Source organism: Bombina bombina, chromosome 5 (assembly GCF_027579735.1).
Source record: "Bombina bombina isolate aBomBom1 chromosome 5, aBomBom1.pri, whole genome shotgun sequence".
NCBI classification, from domain to species: Eukaryota; Metazoa; Chordata; class Amphibia; order Anura; family Bombinatoridae; genus Bombina; species Bombina bombina.
In genome coordinates, this window is record NC_069503.1 from 985185664 (window position 1) to 985204086 (window position 18423).

The 18423-nt window shown below is 38.2% G+C and overlaps 1 long non-coding RNA gene and 5 other non-coding genes across 6 annotated transcripts; all 6 read right to left on the minus strand.

The window, feature by feature from the left end:
• Positions 1–378: 378 nt before the first annotated feature.
• On the minus strand, positions 379–18046 carry LOC128659593 (uncharacterized). The gene is made up of 10 exons (XR_008402436.1): positions 17903–18046; positions 4491–4540; positions 4240–4274; positions 3824–3872; positions 3483–3510; positions 2903–2947; positions 2701–2731; positions 2167–2198; positions 700–763; positions 379–505 (listed from the first exon to the last, which is right to left on the minus strand). It is a non-coding gene; the product is annotated as an uncharacterized LOC128659593 (long non-coding RNA).
• Positions 600–668, minus strand: LOC128661920 (small nucleolar RNA SNORD31). The gene has a single exon (XR_008402689.1). It is a non-coding gene; the product is annotated as a small nucleolar RNA SNORD31 (small nucleolar RNA).
• LOC128661909 (small nucleolar RNA SNORD30) lies at positions 2280–2349 on the minus strand. The gene has a single exon (XR_008402679.1). It is a non-coding gene; the product is annotated as a small nucleolar RNA SNORD30 (small nucleolar RNA).
• LOC128661903 (small nucleolar RNA SNORD29) lies at positions 2800–2866 on the minus strand. The gene has a single exon (XR_008402674.1). It is a non-coding gene; the product is annotated as a small nucleolar RNA SNORD29 (small nucleolar RNA).
• LOC128661916 (small nucleolar RNA SNORD31) lies at positions 3018–3086 on the minus strand. Its single transcript, XR_008402686.1, has one exon. It is a non-coding gene; the product is annotated as a small nucleolar RNA SNORD31 (small nucleolar RNA).
• LOC128661923 (small nucleolar RNA SNORD22) lies at positions 3660–3784 on the minus strand. The gene has a single exon (XR_008402692.1). It is a non-coding gene; the product is annotated as a small nucleolar RNA SNORD22 (small nucleolar RNA).
• Positions 18047–18423: the final 377 nt, after the last annotated feature.

Sequence of the window (18423 nt, forward strand, 5' to 3'; positions counted from 1 at the left end):
CCCTCCTGGTAGGAAAGTATATCCCATACGTCACTAGCTCATGGACTCTTGCCAATTGCATGAAAGAAATTTACGTTTTAAGTATTCACAGTAACCAAAATCGCAACATAGACATGTAAGAAACCAGACAGGGTATTTATTTTATTTTAACTGTCCTGTAGTACTTAAACAGATGAGCACTTATGCTGTTGCTTGTATCTGAGGCTATACACTAAGCCTCATGTAATGGAACCAGACAGGTATGAGATTATGGATTTTCCACACATGACTCATAAGGACCAAAGGACCAAAAAAACTAACTAAAATTTGATTATCTGACAGTTTATTAAGATATCACATTAAAAATTATATTCCAGATTTCTAAAGATATATTCGTGCCATTAATATATCCTCTTCAGTGAGGTAGCAAGTCTTCATCTCAACTTCGGCAGGGAGTTTGGATAGCATGCAACCTGAAGATTACCAGTGTTTTAGACACAGCATTTCCCTGGATGTGCTTGTTTACCTGAAAAATAAAAAAAACACGAGTATAAATACACTACAGTAGGTTACATTACCAAAAAAAAAAAAAAAAAAGTGCACCTGAAGAATTGTGTTAGATAAGCTCAGAAATGTACCACTCAGTCATAGACATCAGACTGGGGCGGTAAAACCTCATCATAGCTCAGAACCAGAGGAGTTTAGAAATTAAGAACTAACATAGTATAGAAGTCCGGAGTACTTGTTCAGGCAGCTCACTGGGTTTGGCAGTATTACAGATAATCTAGAAAAAGAAGTGATACATTTGGTTAAAGGGTAGCCAGGAAAGCTACAACACCACAAAATAGTAGTGGGATCTTATATCAGTATAGTGATGATCTTGGTTATTACCAACGCAAGTGTCAGTTCAGGGTATAGTGGATGACTCATCACTAGAGATCCCAAAAAATAATAAAGCCCAGATAGAATTCATTGCCGCTACATTATGCTAGTTTAAAATCTAAACCAAAAGTTCAGGTACAGATATGCTACCCAGGTAGAGGTAATGCCAATTTAAATAAAAAAAAAAATTGGTTTAAAGTAAAAACTAAGCTTAGATTGTAGCATGCAGTAGTCCTTTAGCCATTTGGCAGTAGTGTACACATGCAACACTAACATGTAAATATTGCTAGACCTGTTTATTCAGAGCATGCAATTTACCAGGTTTCCAGTTTACTGTTCAATTTTGTTTTCTTGGAGTCCTTTGTAGACTAAAGTTACAATTTTGACTTTACTGTCTCTAAAGATTCCATCTTTTAGACTTAGTTGTAATCTGGGAATGGAAAACTTGTCATTTTAAAAAGGGACATGAAACAAATTTTTTTTTCTTCCATGATTCAGATAGAAGCAAATTGGAAAGTTGTTTAAAACTGTATTCTCTATTTAATTTGCTTCCTTCTCTTATCATTTGCTGATAGGTTGATCTAGGCAAGCTCAGGAGCAGCAGAGAACCTAGGTTCTGGCTGCATATATATTGATTGTGATTGGCTCACCCATATGTTCAGTTAGAAACCGTAGTGAATTGCTGCTCCAACAAATGATACCAAGAGAATGAAACCGATTAAGTAGGAGTAAATTAGAAAGTTTAAAATTGTATTCTCTATCTGAATCATGAGTTTATTTTGGCCTAGACTGTCCCTTTGAATCATGAAAAATTGTTTCATGTACCTTTTTAAAGGGACAGTCTAGGCCAAAATAAACTCATGATTCAGATAGAGCATGCAATTTAAACAGTTTTCCAATTTACTTTTATCACCAATTTTGCTTTGTTCTCTTGATATTCTTAATTGAAAGCTTAACCTAGGAGGTTCATATGCTAATTTCTTAGACCTTGAAGCCCACCTCTTTCAGATTGCATTTTAACAGTTTTTCACCACTAGAGGGTGTTAGTTCACGTATTTCATAGAGATAACACTGCTTGTCAACGAGAAGTTATCTGGGAGCAGGCACTGATTGGCTAGACTGCAAGTCTGTCAAAAGAACTGAAAAAAGGGGCAGTTTGCAGAGGCTTAGATACAAGATAATCACAGAGGTTAAAAGTATATTATTATAACTGTTGGTTATGCAAAACGGGTAATAAAGGGATTATATACAAATTCTGGTGTAGACTGTCCCTTTAAGGGAGCAAGGTATAGAGTGGAGTCTTACCTTTAAAAAGATCTTGATAATATTCTTTTTTCCTGTAATGATTGAATAGTTTGATTACAAGCAGATTTTGAACAGCAAGACAAGCAGTATTGACACATTTTTAGCCACCATACTGACTTCAGTAATTAATTCTCAACAGAAACATTCAGCCGAACGAGATTCCAAGAGATGATCATCATGTCAGCAGATTGCAGTACTATTTTAGCATGTGACCTGCCTTATCACAGGTGCATTTTGTATTTAAGGCTTTAAGTGAGGTTTGTAAAGTAACAAAGTATTTACTAAATGAATCACTTGACTTCAGTTAAACACTTAGCAGGCTCAGGACTGCACATGTAAGTTGTGATTAGATGTCAGACAATACATGTGAATGCTCCAGTCTACCTAGTTAAGTTCAGACAAAGGAGAAAAATTTAAGACTACCACACATTTAAGTAAAATTGGAAGAGTTACAAAAATTGCATGCTATGAATAGGACTAATTGTTACAGCCATGTCCTCAAAGGAAAGCAAATTATTTTAAGTTAAAACATACCTGGTAATACATTGGCATCTCTTCAAAAACACTAAAAAAGAAGAAGTGCAAAATTTTAGTATCAAAGCAATTGGAAATAGTCTTAGCGATTAATCATAATCTGCTCAGTTGTTCAAACCGTTTCATTGTTAATGTCAAAGTGAGCTAGTTTGACTCATCACTGCAATATCTTCAATGACTTAATGATTCAGCAAACACTTACCAGGCCAGTGTGACATGGTAGTGAAAAGGGATCTCAGCTGTGCATCTGTTAAGAAAAAGCTTGTTACTACATACATGGTCACATTACACAGTGTGCCTGTGCCATGACCAAACTGGCAGTCTCAGAACAAACCCCTCAGTCACATTGATCAGACTGGGGCGGTATACAGATCATCACTGGCCAAGGTGCATCAGAAGCAGACTAGGAAACTAAGATCACACTTTATAGTATGTGTAGCAAAAACCCACTTGTCGGCTTACTAGATTTGAGACAATTTATATAAAGTATTCAAGGGGACCAAGCTACCATACAAAAGGCCCCTGATTAAACTAGGTTTCCTTCACTAAAATAAAGTGTCAACTTCATAATGTAAAGCTAATTACCACCCATTTTACATCCAAAATGTGTGCATTGCCTCAAATGCAAACTGCTTTGTTGCATAGAGTGCCAGCTTGGCTGACTGGTTATGACTGAGCAGGCCCTAGTACATCTGTAACTGTCCCTTCATCACAATGCAGCTACTCAAAAATGGGAAGCCACTGACCGGTCTAGATTTCTAACATTTACACAAGTTTCTTACCTGTAGTTAAGTTTGCAGAATCCGACACCTGAAAAAGATAAGTGAAGTGTTAATGCAAGCTATGGCGGTCAGTTGCACAATGTCCCAGTACATGTTGGTACATAGAAGTGTATCCTGAAAGGTGTAGACAGATAATGTAGATTTGAATATGTACAATGCCTTAACACTGAGCAAAAGCCCCATCAGACAGTTCAGCTGGAACAAGTCATCCTTCCTTTCCCACTGACTGCAACAGTGGGTTCACCTTTACAGGCTCTGTTGCAGTTCAATGGGTCGGACATGTGAAAGTTTCATCATTAGGGCACAGGGACAGGATAGATGCAAAGGAAAGTAGGCCATACCTTGTTTATTAAGGCCTTCTCCACAAGGCAGGTGGTCCCACTTAAGCATCTAGAGAGAAAAATAAGAAAAATTAAAAGTTGTCAGGGAATGACCATATGTACCAGTTAGCCTTGCAAAAGCTGTCTGATCAGGGATTTGGTGATTTCTTGTCATTTGAAATATCCACATGATGCGTCAATTTATTCATCCTTTCAGACTGATTTTAAACCCCACAATAATGCCATCACTTGCCAAGGTGAAAATTATTTTAGTTTAATAAAAAAAAAATATAAAGTAATCAGGAGTTTCACAAGCATTAAAAGGTTCTCCATGAGTAGAAGGCCCCCTAAACACTCATTGTTGCAGATGTTCAGATATTACTACCCTTCCAAAGGAATAAGATTAGCACCATGCTAGTTAAGAAGTAGAGACATACCTGCATTAAAGTGTTGCAAGTTCCACTTGGAAAGCCTGGGGGTAAAAATACATACATTTAGTTAAATACTTTTGGCATTTGCAAGTCCACTCACACATGTGTTATCTCCATCAGAACTCCACCATGCCAAGTTTGTTCTTCAAATGGTTTCAGACAAACGAGACTCATTAGGTCATCATGTGGAGCAAGGCTTAATCTACTCTCCACCATGCAGTAGTCCTAGCATTTAAATTTCACAAAAAGAACATTACCCGACTATGGAAATCTGGTTCATTCTGAAGGCATCTATATAAGATGGGCCCTGTAAGAAAGACAGGATTTTAAAATGTACAAGTTTACCACACAGTTTACTTTTATTAAAGTGTGGCCTATTCTCAGAATAGTTGCTTCATCAATAACTTCAGGTACGTGCTTGACTATTGTCAATCATCACTGAATAGGCATATTGAAATTCCAAAATTAACTTCCATTTCCAACAGATTGAATTACACATTACAACTCCTATCTATACGAGCATTGAACATGCCAATGACCAGTGCAATTCCATGTATGCTATTCTTACAAGACAACAATCAATTCTCAAGCTTATAAACTCTAGTGCTAGATGCTTAAAATATTACAATTGCACAAACTACCACCATTTTTAAAATTAGAGTTTTGATTCTACTTAAAGAATCAAGAGGACTTTCATACATTAAAGGGACACTGAACCCAATTTTTCTCTTTTGTGATTCAGATAGAGCATGCAATTTTAAGCAACTTTCTAATTTACTCCTATTAAATTATCTTGGTATCTTTATTTGAAATGCAAGAATGTAAGTTTAGATGCCGGCCCATTTTTGGTGAACAGTGTTCTTGCCGATTGCTGGATAAATTCACCCAATAAACAAGTGCTTTCCATGGTTCTGAACCATAAAATAGCTTAGACGCCTTTATCAAATAAAGAAAGCAAGAGAACGAAGAAAAACAAACAATTTATGTAAGAACTTACCTGATAAATTCATTTCTTTCATATTAGCAAGAGTCCATGAGCTAGTGACGTATGGGATATACATTCCTACCAGGAGGGGCAAAGTTTCCCAAACCTTAAAATGCCTATAAATACACCCCTCACCACACCCACAATTCAGTTTAACGAATAGCCAAGAAGTGGGGTGATAAGAACAAGGAGCGAAAGCATAAAAAATAAGGAATTGGAATAATTGTGCTTTATACAAAAAAAAATCATAACCACCACAAAAAGGGTGGGCCTCATGGACTCTTGCTAATATGAAAGAAATGAATTTCAGGTAAGTTCTTACATAAATTATGATTTCTTTCATGTAATTAGCAAGAGTCCATGAGCTAGTGACGTATGGGATAGCAGATACCCAAGATGTGGAACTTCCACGCAAGAGTCACTAGAGAGGGAGGGATAAAATAAAGAGACAATTCCGCTGAAAAATTAATCCACTACCCAAATCAAAAGTTTCAATTTCTATAATGAAAAAAACTCAAATTATAAGCAGAAGAATCAAACTGAAACAGCTGCCTGAAGTACTATTCTACCAAAAACTGCTTCTGAAGAAGAGAAAACATCAAAATGGTAGAATTTAGTAAAAGTATGCAAAGAAGACCAAGTCATTGCTTTGCAAATCTGATCAACAGAAGCTTCATTCTTAAAAGTCCAGGAAGTAGAAACTGACCTAGTAGAATGAGCCGTAATCCTCAGAGGCGGGGATTAACCCGACTCCAAATAAGCATGATGAATCAAAAGCTTTAACCAAGATGCCAAAGAAAAGGCAGAAGCCTTCTGACCTTTCCTAAAACCAGAAAAGATAACAAATAGACTAGAAGTCTGTCTTGAAATATTATGTTGAAGCCTACTCAGATTTCAAACTCTTACCACATCCAAAAAATGTAAGTATCTTACCAAAGAAATCTTAGGATTAGGACACAAGAAAAGGACAATAATTCCTCCACTAATGTTAGAATTCACAACTTTAGGTAAAAATTGAAATGAGGACAGCAAAAACCACCTTATCCTGATGAAAAATCAGAAGAAAAAAGGAAATTCACAAGAAAGAACAGATAATTCAAAAACTGTTCTAGCTGAGCATATGCTTTCTTTGGACATTATTTACTTACATGGAAAGTATTGTTCTTTTTAGACATCTCTTCAAACAGAAGAGCCTGTAAAGCCTTCAGAACCAAAATAAGACTCCAAGGAGGAGAAATTGGCTTAATGACAGGCTTGATATAAACCAAAGCCTGAACATAACAATGAATATCAGAAAGATTTAGCAATTCTTACTGTGAAACAGCACAGAAAAAGCAGAGATGTGTCCTTTCAAGGAACATGCAGACAAAATCTTAAGAAACTATAAAATCCTAGGAATTCTAAAAGAATGCCAAGAGAATTCATAAGAAGAGCATCATGAGATGTAAATCTTCCAAATTCGATAAATCCTACCAGACAGATTTACGAGCCTGCAACATAGTATTAATCACCGAGTCAGAGAAACTTCTATGACTAAGCGTTACATTTTCATACCATCAAATTAATTATTTGAATTCCTGATGAAAAAAAAACGAATGTTAAGATATAAGGTCTGGCCTTAATGGAAGTAACCAAGATTGGCAACTGGACATCCGAACAAGAACCATATACCAAAACCTGCGTGGCCATGCTGGAGCCACCAGCCACACCAAAGATTGCTCTGATGATTTAGAAAATCACTCTAAAAAGAAGAACCAGAGATGAAAAAATATAGGCAGATTGATAATTCCAAGGAAGTGTTAATGCATACACTACTTCCGCCTGAGGATCCCAGGACCTGAATAGGCCCCTGGGAAGTTCCTTATTTAGATGCGATGCCATCAGATCTATTTCTGGAAGCCCTCACATCTGAAAGATGTAAAAACCTATCTGGGTAACGAGACCATTCTCCCGGATGTAAAGCTTGATTAACAGAGATAATCCGCTTCCCAATTGTCTATACCTGGGAAAAAGACCACAGAAATTAGATAGGAGCTGGATTTAGCCCAAGCAAATATCCGAGATACTTCTGTCACAGCCTAAAGACTGATAGTCCCACCCTGATGATTGACATACGCCACAGTTGTGGCATTGTCTGTCTGAAAAAACAATAAACGTCTCTTCTTCAAAAAGAAACCAACTGAAGAATTCTGAGAATGCACGGAGCTCCAAAGTATCAAATGGTAATCTCGCCTCCTGAGATTTCCAAACCCCTTGTGCTGACAGAGATCCTCAGACAGCCTCCCAACCTAAAAGACTTGCATCTGTAGAGATCATGGTCCAGGTTGAAAGAACCGAAGAGACCTGTAGAACTAAATGATGGTGATCTTAACCACCGAATCAAAGATAGTTGAACATTAGGATTCAAAGATATAAAAAGTGATATCCTAGAATCCGTGCAGCATTATTCAGCATAAAAAACTGGAAAGGTTTCCTATGAAATGAGCAAAGGGAATCGAATCCAATGCTGCAGCCATGAAACCTAAAACTTCCATGCATATATAGCAACTTGAAGGAAATAATAGAGACTGAAGGTTCCGATAAACGTAACCCAATAAACTTGTCACTTGTCTGTTAGAGACAAAAACATTGACACAATCCATCTGGAAACCTAAAACAAAGGTGACCCTTGTGTGAGGAAACAAGGAACTTTTGATAAAAAGATCCTCTAACCATGTCTTGAAGAAACAACAAAGTTGAAACGTATGAGATTCCGCAGAACGAAAAGACTGAGCCAGTACCATGATACCGTCCAAATAAGGAACACTGAGAACCTTGAAAAGATTTTTAGAGCTGTCGCTAAACCAGAAGGAAAAACAAATTGGTAATGCTTGTCAAAAAAAAGAGAATCTCAGAAAATAAAAATAATCTGAATGAAAACAGAAAAAGATATGCATATATTGTAGACAAATGCCATCACTGATCAAAAAGGCCGAATAGACCATATAAACCCCATTCTAAAAGATGTTACTTATAAGACAGTTCAAAAAGATTTTCTATCTTTGGAACAATGAATAGTCTTGAATAAAAATCCCAAAACCCAGTTCCTAAAATGAAACTGGAAAAAATACCCCAGAAAACTCCATGTCTGAGACACACTTCAGGAAAGTGTTAGTCTTACTGAAATAGCTGGAATATGAGAAAAAAAAAAAAAAAAAAAAAAAAAAAAAAAAAACCAGACTTTTCACAGACTGTTTTACTCTGAAACCTATTCTGTACTCAAAGTTTCAGAAGTTTGGACCGAATAGAACCAAACAAAATTTAAAAAAAGTCTTAACCTGCCCCTTACCAGCCAAGCTGGAATAAGAATAGCACCTATATGCAAACTTGGGGAGCTGACTGAATTTTTTTTTTAAAAAGGCTTAATTGAATGAAGAAAAAAAAAAACAAAACTTCCAATTATAAACATGTTACTTGGGAAAGAATTCAGGATTACGTTCTTTAGTAAGAACAGAAAACTAAAATAAGCTTAAAGTTTTAGTCTTAGAACTCAATCTTGAAGCCCAGAGTAACAGTTAAAGAATTGAATCCAATTATGAACCAAATAATTGAATATCTTGGAAAAAAAATATATATGTATTTTAGAAATCAAATTAGCATTCCAAGATTGAAACACAAAGTTCTTCTAGCTAAAATAGCTAAATACATAGATTAAACCTCATTTGCGAAAATATTTAATAAAATAACACAAATGAAATTATTAGCATGTTAATCAAGTTAAAGGATCAGACAACACACTGGACTTGCACAATCAAATGCAAGATAACAAGACAATGCAATAACACTTAGTCTGAACTTCAAATAAGTAGAAGATTTTGTCCTTTTAACAATGCTAAACAAATCATAATCCAATGCTAGATCTTAAAGTATCCAACCAGAAAGATGCAGCAATTGCAACATCAGCCAAATAAATTACAGGTCTAAGAAAAAGTACCTGAAAATAATTTTCCTTAAATAAGATACGACCATCTGAAGGAAAAAAATGAATACTATTTGCTATAAGAATAATAGTTAGTTTTTAGGAAAGATTCCCCAAGTTAATGGGGCTCTCTCTACTCCTGCTAAATATACTGTCGGCAAAGAATACAATTTAAAAACCTTAAAGGACTAAAAGAAAATTCTCAGCCTATTCCATTCCTTAGTATCAGGAACTGGAAAAAACCTCTGAAGAAACCACAGAAGATTAATAATTTAAATGTTAACTAGTCTTTAAAATCAAAACTAGATATTTCAATATCCAAAATAATCAACACCTTTTGAACAAAGAACAAATGTACTCTAACAAATCTACTTTTTTTTCTTTATTAGTGTCAATATCTGATGAAGAAAAATTCTGAATGAGAAAAAAAAAAAAAAAAGCACCACCAGAGAAGGATAATTCATTATGTTGTTGGTCATTTGAAACTTCAAGTAAAAAACATAATTTATGCTTACCTGATAAATTCCTTTCTTCTGTAGTGTGATCAGTCCACGGGTCATCATTACTTCTGGGATATTACTCCTCCCCAACAGGAAGTGCAAGAGGATTCACCCAGCAGAGCTGCATATAGCTCCTCCCCTCTACGTCACTCCCAGTCATTCGACCAAGGACCAACGAGAAAGGAAAAGCCAAGGGTGAAGTGGTGACTGGAGTATAAATTAAAAAATATTTACCTGCCTTAAAAACAGGGCGGGCCGTGGACTGATCACACTACAGAAGAAAGGAATTTATCAGGTAAGCATAAATTATGTTTTCTTCTGTTAAGTGTGATCAGTCCACGGGTCATTACTTCTGGGATACCAATACCAAAGCAAAAGTACACGGATGACGGGAGGGATAGGCAGGCTCTTTATACAGAAGGAACCACTGCCTGAAGAACCTTTCTCCCAAAAATAGCCTCCGATGAAGCAAAAGTGTCAAATTTGTAAAATTTGGAAAAAGTATGAAGCGAAGACCAAGTTGCAGCCTTGCAAATCTGTTCAACAGAGGCCTCATTCTTGAAGGCCCAAGTGGAAGCCACAGCTCTAGTAGAATGAGCTGTAATTCTTTCAGGAGGCTGCTGTCCAGCAGTCTCATAAGCTAAACGAATTATGCTACGAAGCCAAAAAGAAAGAGAGGTAGCGGAAGCTTTTTGACCTCTCCTCTGCCCAGAGTAAATGACAAACAGAGAAGACGTTTGTCGAAATTCCTTAGTTGCCTGTAAGTAAAATTTTAGAGCACGGACTACATCCAGGTTGTGCAGTAGACGTTCCTTCTTTGAAGAAGGATTTGGGCATAAAGAAGGAACAACAATCTCTTGATTGATATTCCTGTTAGTAACTACCTTAGTTAAGAACCCAGGTTTAGTACGCAGGACTACCTTATCCGAATGAAAAATCAAATAAGGAGAATCACAATGTAAGGCTGATAATTCAGAGACTCTTCGAGCCGAGGAAATATCTTGGAAAGTTCTATTTTTAATGGCTAACAACTTTATATCAATGGAATGAAGGGGTTCAAACGGAACGCCCTGTAAAACATTAAGAACAAGGTTTAAACTCCATGGTGGAGCAACAGTTTTAAACACAGGCTTAATCCTGGCCAAAGCCTGACAAAAAGCCTGGACGTCAGGAACTTCTGACAGACATTTGTGTAACAGAATGGACAGAGCTGAGATCTGTCCCTTTAATGAACTAGCAGATAAACCCTTTTCTAAACCTTCTTGTAGAAAAGACAATATCCTAGGAATCCTAACCTTACTCCAAGAGTAACCTTTGGATTCACACCAATATAGGTATTTACGCCATATCTTATGGTAAATCTTTCTGGTAACAGGTTTCCTAGCCTGTATTAAGGTATCAATAACTGACTCAGAAAACCCACGTCTTGATAAAATCAAGCGTTCAATTTCCAAGCAGTCAGCTTCAGAGAAGTTAGATTTTGATGTTTGAAGGGACCCTGTATCAGAAGGTCCTGTTTCAGAGGTAGAGACCAAGGTGGACAGGATGACAAGTCCACCAGGTCTGCATACCAAGTCCTGCGTGGCCACGCAGGTGCTATTAGAATCACTGATGCTCTCTCTTGTTTGATTCTGGCAATCAATCGAGGAAGTAACGGGAAGGGTGGAAACACGTAAGCCATCCTGAAGTCCCAAGGTGCTGTCAGAGCATCTATCAGGACTGCTCCTGGATCCCTGGATCTGGACCCGTAACGAGGAAGCTTGGCGTTCTGTCGAGACGCCATGAGATCTATCTCTGGTTTGCCCCAACGTCGAAGTATTTGGGCAAAGACCTCCGGATGAAGTTCCCACTCCCCCGGATGAAAAGTCTGACGACTTAAGAAATCCGCCTCCCAGTTCTCCACTCCCGGGATGTGGATTGCTGACAGGTGGCAAGAGTGAGACTCTGCCCAGCGAATTATCTTTGATACTTCCATCATAGCTAGGGAGCTTCTTGTCCCTCCCTGATGGTTGATGTAAGCTACAGTCGTGATGTTGTCCGACTGAAACCTGATGAACCCCCGAGTTGTCAACTGGGGCCAAGCCAGGAGTGCATTGAGAACTGCTCTCAATTCCAGAATGTTTATTGGCAGGAGACTCTCCTCCTGACTCCATTGTCCCTGAGCCTTCAGAGAATTCCAGACGGCACCCCAACCTAGAAGGCTGGCGTCTGTTGTTACAATTGTCCAGTCTGGTCTGCTGAATGGCATCCCCCTGGACAGATGTGGCCGAGAAAGCCACCATAGAAGAGAATTTCTGGTCTCTTGATCCAGATTCAGAGAAGGGGATAAGTCTGAGTAATCCCCATTCCACTGACTTAGCATGCACAGTTGCAGTGGTCTGAGGTGTAAGCGTGCAAAGGGTACTATGTCCATTGCCGCTACCATTAAGCCGATTACCTCCATGCATTGAGCCACTGACGGGTGTTGAATGGAATGAAGGGTGCGGCAAGCACTTTGAAGTCTTGTTAGCCTGTCCTCTGTCAGGTAAATCTTCATTTCTACAGAATCTATAAGAGTCCCCAGGAAGGGAACTCTTGTGAGTGGAACGAGTGAACTTTTCTTTTCGTTCACCTTCCATCCATGTGACCTTAGAAATGCCAGCACTAACTCTGTATGAGACTTGGCAGTTTGAAAGCTTGAAGCTTGTATCAGAATGTCGTCTAGGTATGGAGCTACCGAGATTCCCCGCGGTCTTAGTACCGCCAGAAGAGCACCCAGAACCTTTGTGAAGATTCTTGGAGCTGTAGCCAATCCGAATGGAAGAGCCACAAACTGGTAATGCTTGTCTAGGAAGGCAAACCTTAGGTACCGATAATGATCTTTGTGAATCGGTATGTGAAGGTAAGCATCTTTTAAATCTACAGTGGTCATGTACTGACCCTCTTGGATCATAGGTAAAATTGTCCGAATAGTCTCCATCTTGAACGATGGAACTCTTAGGAATTTGTTTAGGATCTTTAAGTCCAGGATTGGTCTGAAAGTTCCCTCTTTTTTGGGAACCACAAACAGATTTGAGTAAAACCCCTGTCCCTGTTCCGATCGTGGAACTGGATGGATTACTCCCATTAACAAGAGCTCTTGTACGCAGCGTAGAAACGCCTCTTTCTTTGTCTGGATTGTTGACAATCTTGACAGATGAAATCTCTCTCTTGGAGGAGAGTATTTGAAGTCCAGAAGGTATCCCTGAGATATTATCTCTAGCGCCCAGGGATCCTGAACATCTCTTGCCCAAGCCTGGGCGAAGAGAGAAAGTCTGCCCCCCACTAGATCCGATCCCGGATCGGGGGCCCTCAATTCATGCTGTTTTAGGGGCAGCAGCAGGTTTCCTAGTCTGCTTGCCCTTGTTCCAGGAATGGTTAGGTTTCCAGCCTTGTCTGTAGCGAGCAACAGCTCCTTCCTGTTTTGGTGCAGAGGAAGTTGATGCTGCTCCTGCTTTGAAATTACGAAAGGAACGAAAATTAGACTGTCTAGTCTTGGCTTTGTCCTGAGGCAGGGCATGGCCTTTACCTCCTGTAATGTCAGCGATAATCTCTTTCAACCCGGGCCCGAATAAGGTCTGCCCTTTGAAAGGTATATTAAGCAATTTAGACTTAGAAGTAACATCAGCTGACCAGGATTTTAGCCACAGCGCCCTGCGTGCCTGAATGGCAAATCCTGAATTATTCGCCGTAAGTTTAGTAAGATGTACTACGGCCTCCGAAATGAATGAATTAGCTAGTTTAAGGACTCTAAGCCTGTCCGTAATGTCGTCCAGAGTAGCTGAACCAATGTTCTCTTCCAGAGACTCAATCCAGAATGCCGCTGCAGCCGTGATCGGCGCAATGCATGCAAGGGGTTGCAATATAAAACCTTGTTTAACAAACATTTTCTTAAGGTAACCCTCTAATTTTTTATCCATTGGATCTGAAAAAGCACAGCTATCCTCCACCGGGATAGTGATACGCTTAGCTAAGGTAGAAACTGCTCCCTCCACCTTAGGGACCGTTTGCCATAAGTCCCTTGTGGTGGCGTCTATTGGAAACATTTTTCTAAATATCGGAGGGGGTGAGAACGGCACACCGGGTCTATCCCACTCCTTAGTAACAATTTCAGTAAGTCTCTTAGGTATAGGAAAAACCTCAGTACTCGTCGGTACCGCAAAATATTTATCCAACCTAAACATTTTCTCTGGTATTGCAACTGTGTTACAATCATTCAGAGCCGCTAACACCTCCCCTAGTAATACACGGAGGTTTTCCAGTTTAAATTTAAAATTTGAAATATCTGAATCCAGTCTGTTTGGATCAGAACCGTCACCCACAGAATGAAGCTCTCCGTCCTCATGTTCTGCCACCTGTGACGCAGTGTCTGACATGGCCCTAATATTATCAGCGCACTCTGTTCTCACCCCAGAGTGATCACGCTTACCTCTTAGCTCTGGTAATTTAGCCAAAACCTCAGTCATAACAGTAGCCATATCCTGTAATGTGATTTGTAATGGCCGCCCAGATGTACTCGGCGCTACAATATCACGCACCTCCCTCTGAGCGGGAGATGTAGGTACTGACACGTGAGGCGAGTTAGTCGGCATAACTCTCCCCTCGTTGTTTGGTGAAATTTGTTCAATTTGTACAGATTGACTTTTATTTAAAGTAGCATCAATACAGTTAGTACATAAATTTCTATTGGGCTCCACTTTGGCATTGCAACAAATGACACAGGTATCATCCTCTGAATCAGACATGTTTAACACACTAGCAAATAAACTTGTAACTTAATATTATTCTAATTGAATTGTATTTCCAAAACGTACTGTGCCTTTAAGAAGCACAGAAGATCTATGACAGTTGAAAATTAATAAATTGAAACAGTTATAGCCTCAATCCTTGTAAATAACACAACTTTAGCAAAGGTTTAATCCCATTAGCAAAGATAACAAATTCTGAAAGCAGGAAACAAATTACAGAATAAACGTTTTTTTTATCTCAGTCAAACTATAATTCTCACAGCTCTGCTGAGAGAAATTACCTCCTTCAAAATAAGTTTTGAAGACCCCTGAGCTCTGTAGAGATGAACCGGATCATGCAGGGAATACAATGAGTTGCTGACTGAAATATTTGATGTGTAGAAAAAGCGCCAAAAAACGGCCCCTCCCCCTCACACAGCAGTGAGGGAGAACAGAAACTGTCAGAAAACAGATTAAGCAACTGCCAAGTGGAAAAATAGTGCCCAAACATTTATTCACTCAGTACCTCAGTAAATGAAAACGATTTTACATTCCAGCAAAAACGTTAAACATAATCTCTAGTTATTAAACAGCTTTATGTATTTCTTACAGTGTAATTCTAGTGAAGTACCATTCCCCAGAATACTGAAGTGTAAAGTATACATACATGACATTATATCGGTATGGCAGGATTTTCTCATCAATTCCATTGTCAGAAAATAAAAACTGCTACATACCTCTATGCAGATTCATCTGCCCGCTGTCCCCTGATCTGAAGTTTACCTCTCCTCAGATGGCCGAGAAACAGCAATATGATCTTAACTACTCCGGCTAAAATGATAACAAAAACTCTGGTAGATTCTTCTTCAAACTCTGCCAGAGAGATAATAACACACTCCGGTGCTATTTTAAAATAACAAACTTTTGATTGAAGATATAAAACTAAGTATAATCACCATAGTCCTCTCACACATCCTATCTAGTCGTTGGGTGCAAGAGAATGACTGGGAGTGACGTAGAGGGGAGGAGCTATATGCAGCTCTGCTGGGTGAATCCTCTTGCACTTCCTGTTGGGGAGGAGTAATATCCCAGAAGTAATGATGACCCGTGGACTGATCACACTTAACAGAAGAAAAGAAGTTTGAAAAAGACCAAAAAATTTTATTAGGAGGGACGTCAGACAAAGCCTTAGAAATTTATAAGAATATTTTTCTGATTCTATTTTAAAGTATATCTTGTACATAAGATATAAAAAGAATAGCAATATATAAAGCATAAATACTAATGGATTCTGCATGTAAAAGTTTGTCATGATAACTTATTACAAACCATAGCTAAAGATAAACATTCATAACATTAAAATAAATTAAACTTAGCTTTGGTAGGACTGATATCAGTCAACAGGAATCCCTCAGCATTTCTTGATACAGGAACAGTGTTTTGAATATCTTGCAATATGTAATAGAAAAAAAAAACATATAAAGCAAAATTATCAAATTCCTTAAATGACAGTTTCAGGAATGGGAAAAAATGCAAAATAAACAAGCTTCTACAACCAGAAGCAACAAAAAAGTGAGACTTAAATAATGTGAGAAAAAAGTGGAACAAGTATGACGCCCACATTTTTGGCGCCAAGTATGACGCCCACATCCTCTGACTTCGAAACAGACGCCCACATTTTTTGGCGCAAAAAAAAAGTCTGAATACACATTCGTCAAAAATGACGCAACTACAACACCGGAAATGACAATTTTGCGCCAAAAAAAGTTTGCACCAAGAATGACGCAATAAAATGAAGCATTTTCTGCCCCCGCAAGCCTTACAGCCCGCAGGGAAAAAAAAGTCAATTGAAAATTGAAGGTAAGAAAAAAATATTTATTCATATGCATTATCCCAAATAATGAAACTGACAGTCTAAATGAAGGAATACTGATTATCCTGAATCATGGCAAATATAAGTTTAAAGACATATTTAGAACTTTACATATAAAGTGCCCAACCATAGCTTAGAGTGTCACAAAAAATATAAGACTTGCTTACCCCAGGACACTCATCTACATATAGATAGCCAAACCAGTACTGAAACTGTAATCAGTAGAGGTAATGGTATATAAAAGAGTATATCGTCGATCTGAAAAGGGAGGTAGGAGAAGAAATCTCTACAACCGATAACAGAGAACCTATGAAATAGATCCCCTAGAGGAAGACCATTGTATTCAAATAGGCAATACTCTCTTCACATCCCTCTGACATTCACTGCACTCTGAGAGGAAAACCGGGCTTCAGCCTGCTGCGAAGCGCATATCAACGTAGAATCTAGCACAAACTTACTTCACCACCTCCATGGGAGGCAAAGTTTGTTAAACTGAATTGTGGGTGTGGTGAAACTTTGCCCCTCCTGGTAGGAATGTATATCCCATACGTCACTAGCTCATGGACTCTTGCTAATTACATGAGAGTTAATTAGAAATTTGCATTCTCTATCTGAATCACGAAAGAAAAAATTTTTGGGTTCAGTGTCCCTTTTAAGTATAACATACTTATGTATGAAAGCTCCTTTGTTTCAATCAATAGACGTTCTTAGCTGCTACAGCAGCCCATGGCTAAACAAGGTTTGCTAAGGGGTGACGTTTTCATTCACCTCTTAACCCATAGCTGTGCTGTAAATATGGCTCCCATGGGTGCCAAACCAGATTTATAACACTAGGATTGACTCCCTTTCAAGGGAGTCAAGCAAAAAACAAAAAAAAACAAAAAAAAAAACACTCCTGTTTCAAGTAGGGCATATCATTTTAAACAACTTACCAAGAGAACAAAGCAAAATTGGTGATGAGAATTGGAATTTAGTTTAAAGCTAACCTAGGAAGGCTCATAATTTCTATGCCCTTGATGGCTGCCTCTTATCACATGCTTTTTTATTTGTTTTTCACAACAGGGGAGAGCTAGTTCGTGTAAACTGGACTGTGGCACACTGCACTAATTTGCTAAAATTACACTTTATTATCTATTGATTTATGGGATTAGGGGGCTGTCAGAAGATGCTTAGATACAAGTTAAATCAGAGAAGTGTTTTATGCAAAACTGGCAAATGGGTACTAAAGAGATTATCTCTAAAAAAATTCTGGTGTTGACTGTCCCTTTAACCAGTGAGAACCCCAAGCATTAAAAGCTTGGTCACATTTACAGCTGACTAACATAATTTAGCATGACACACAATTTCTCATTAAGTGCATACCATTTTAAACTTTCTAGCTTAGTTCATTGTTAATAAGGCTCAGGAGCTGGGATCCAGCTGAGCGGTGGCTGCACCTATGCCTTTCTTACTGATATGTTCAGCTAGCCTTCAGTAGTGCACTGTTGCTCCTCTCTAAAGGAAACTGAATTAAGCAGAGTAAATTGGAAAGTTGCTTATAAATGTATGCCAGCTAAACCATGACCACCCCCCACAAAAAAGTATTAAACTTCAATTAACAGAACATACCTGGCTGTATCTTGATGATCTTAACGATTCGAACACAAGACGCCCTGTAAAGAAGAACTTTTTAGTATTTAGGACCACAGACACTGTAAGACTTATCACACGGTAGCCTGGTCTCAGTACTTAAGATGCATCAATATATTCAGATATATGCTTGTCTGAATTAATCATCATAGATCAGGCATGACTTCAGTAATTTTACAGAAATTGCTATAGTGGCAACTGAGAAATGACATTTTTATAAATACATATGAACAGTAAACCAAGTTAAAATGATAGTGCTCACATGCAGGTTTGGAGTTTAGGACCTTACAATATTAGTGAACGCTATATTAAAGGACCATTAAACGACACTTTGACAATTCATATCATTGATAGTGAAACATTGCAATGTAAATTTTTTCTGTAAAATGCTTCTAAAAATTGTGCTAGTCTCACTCTCCCAGGGAAGTTTGCGATACCTTACCAAATGTATGCTTTTTTTACATCGCCCAGCTACCTAAGATTCTCTGTCATGTTTGATG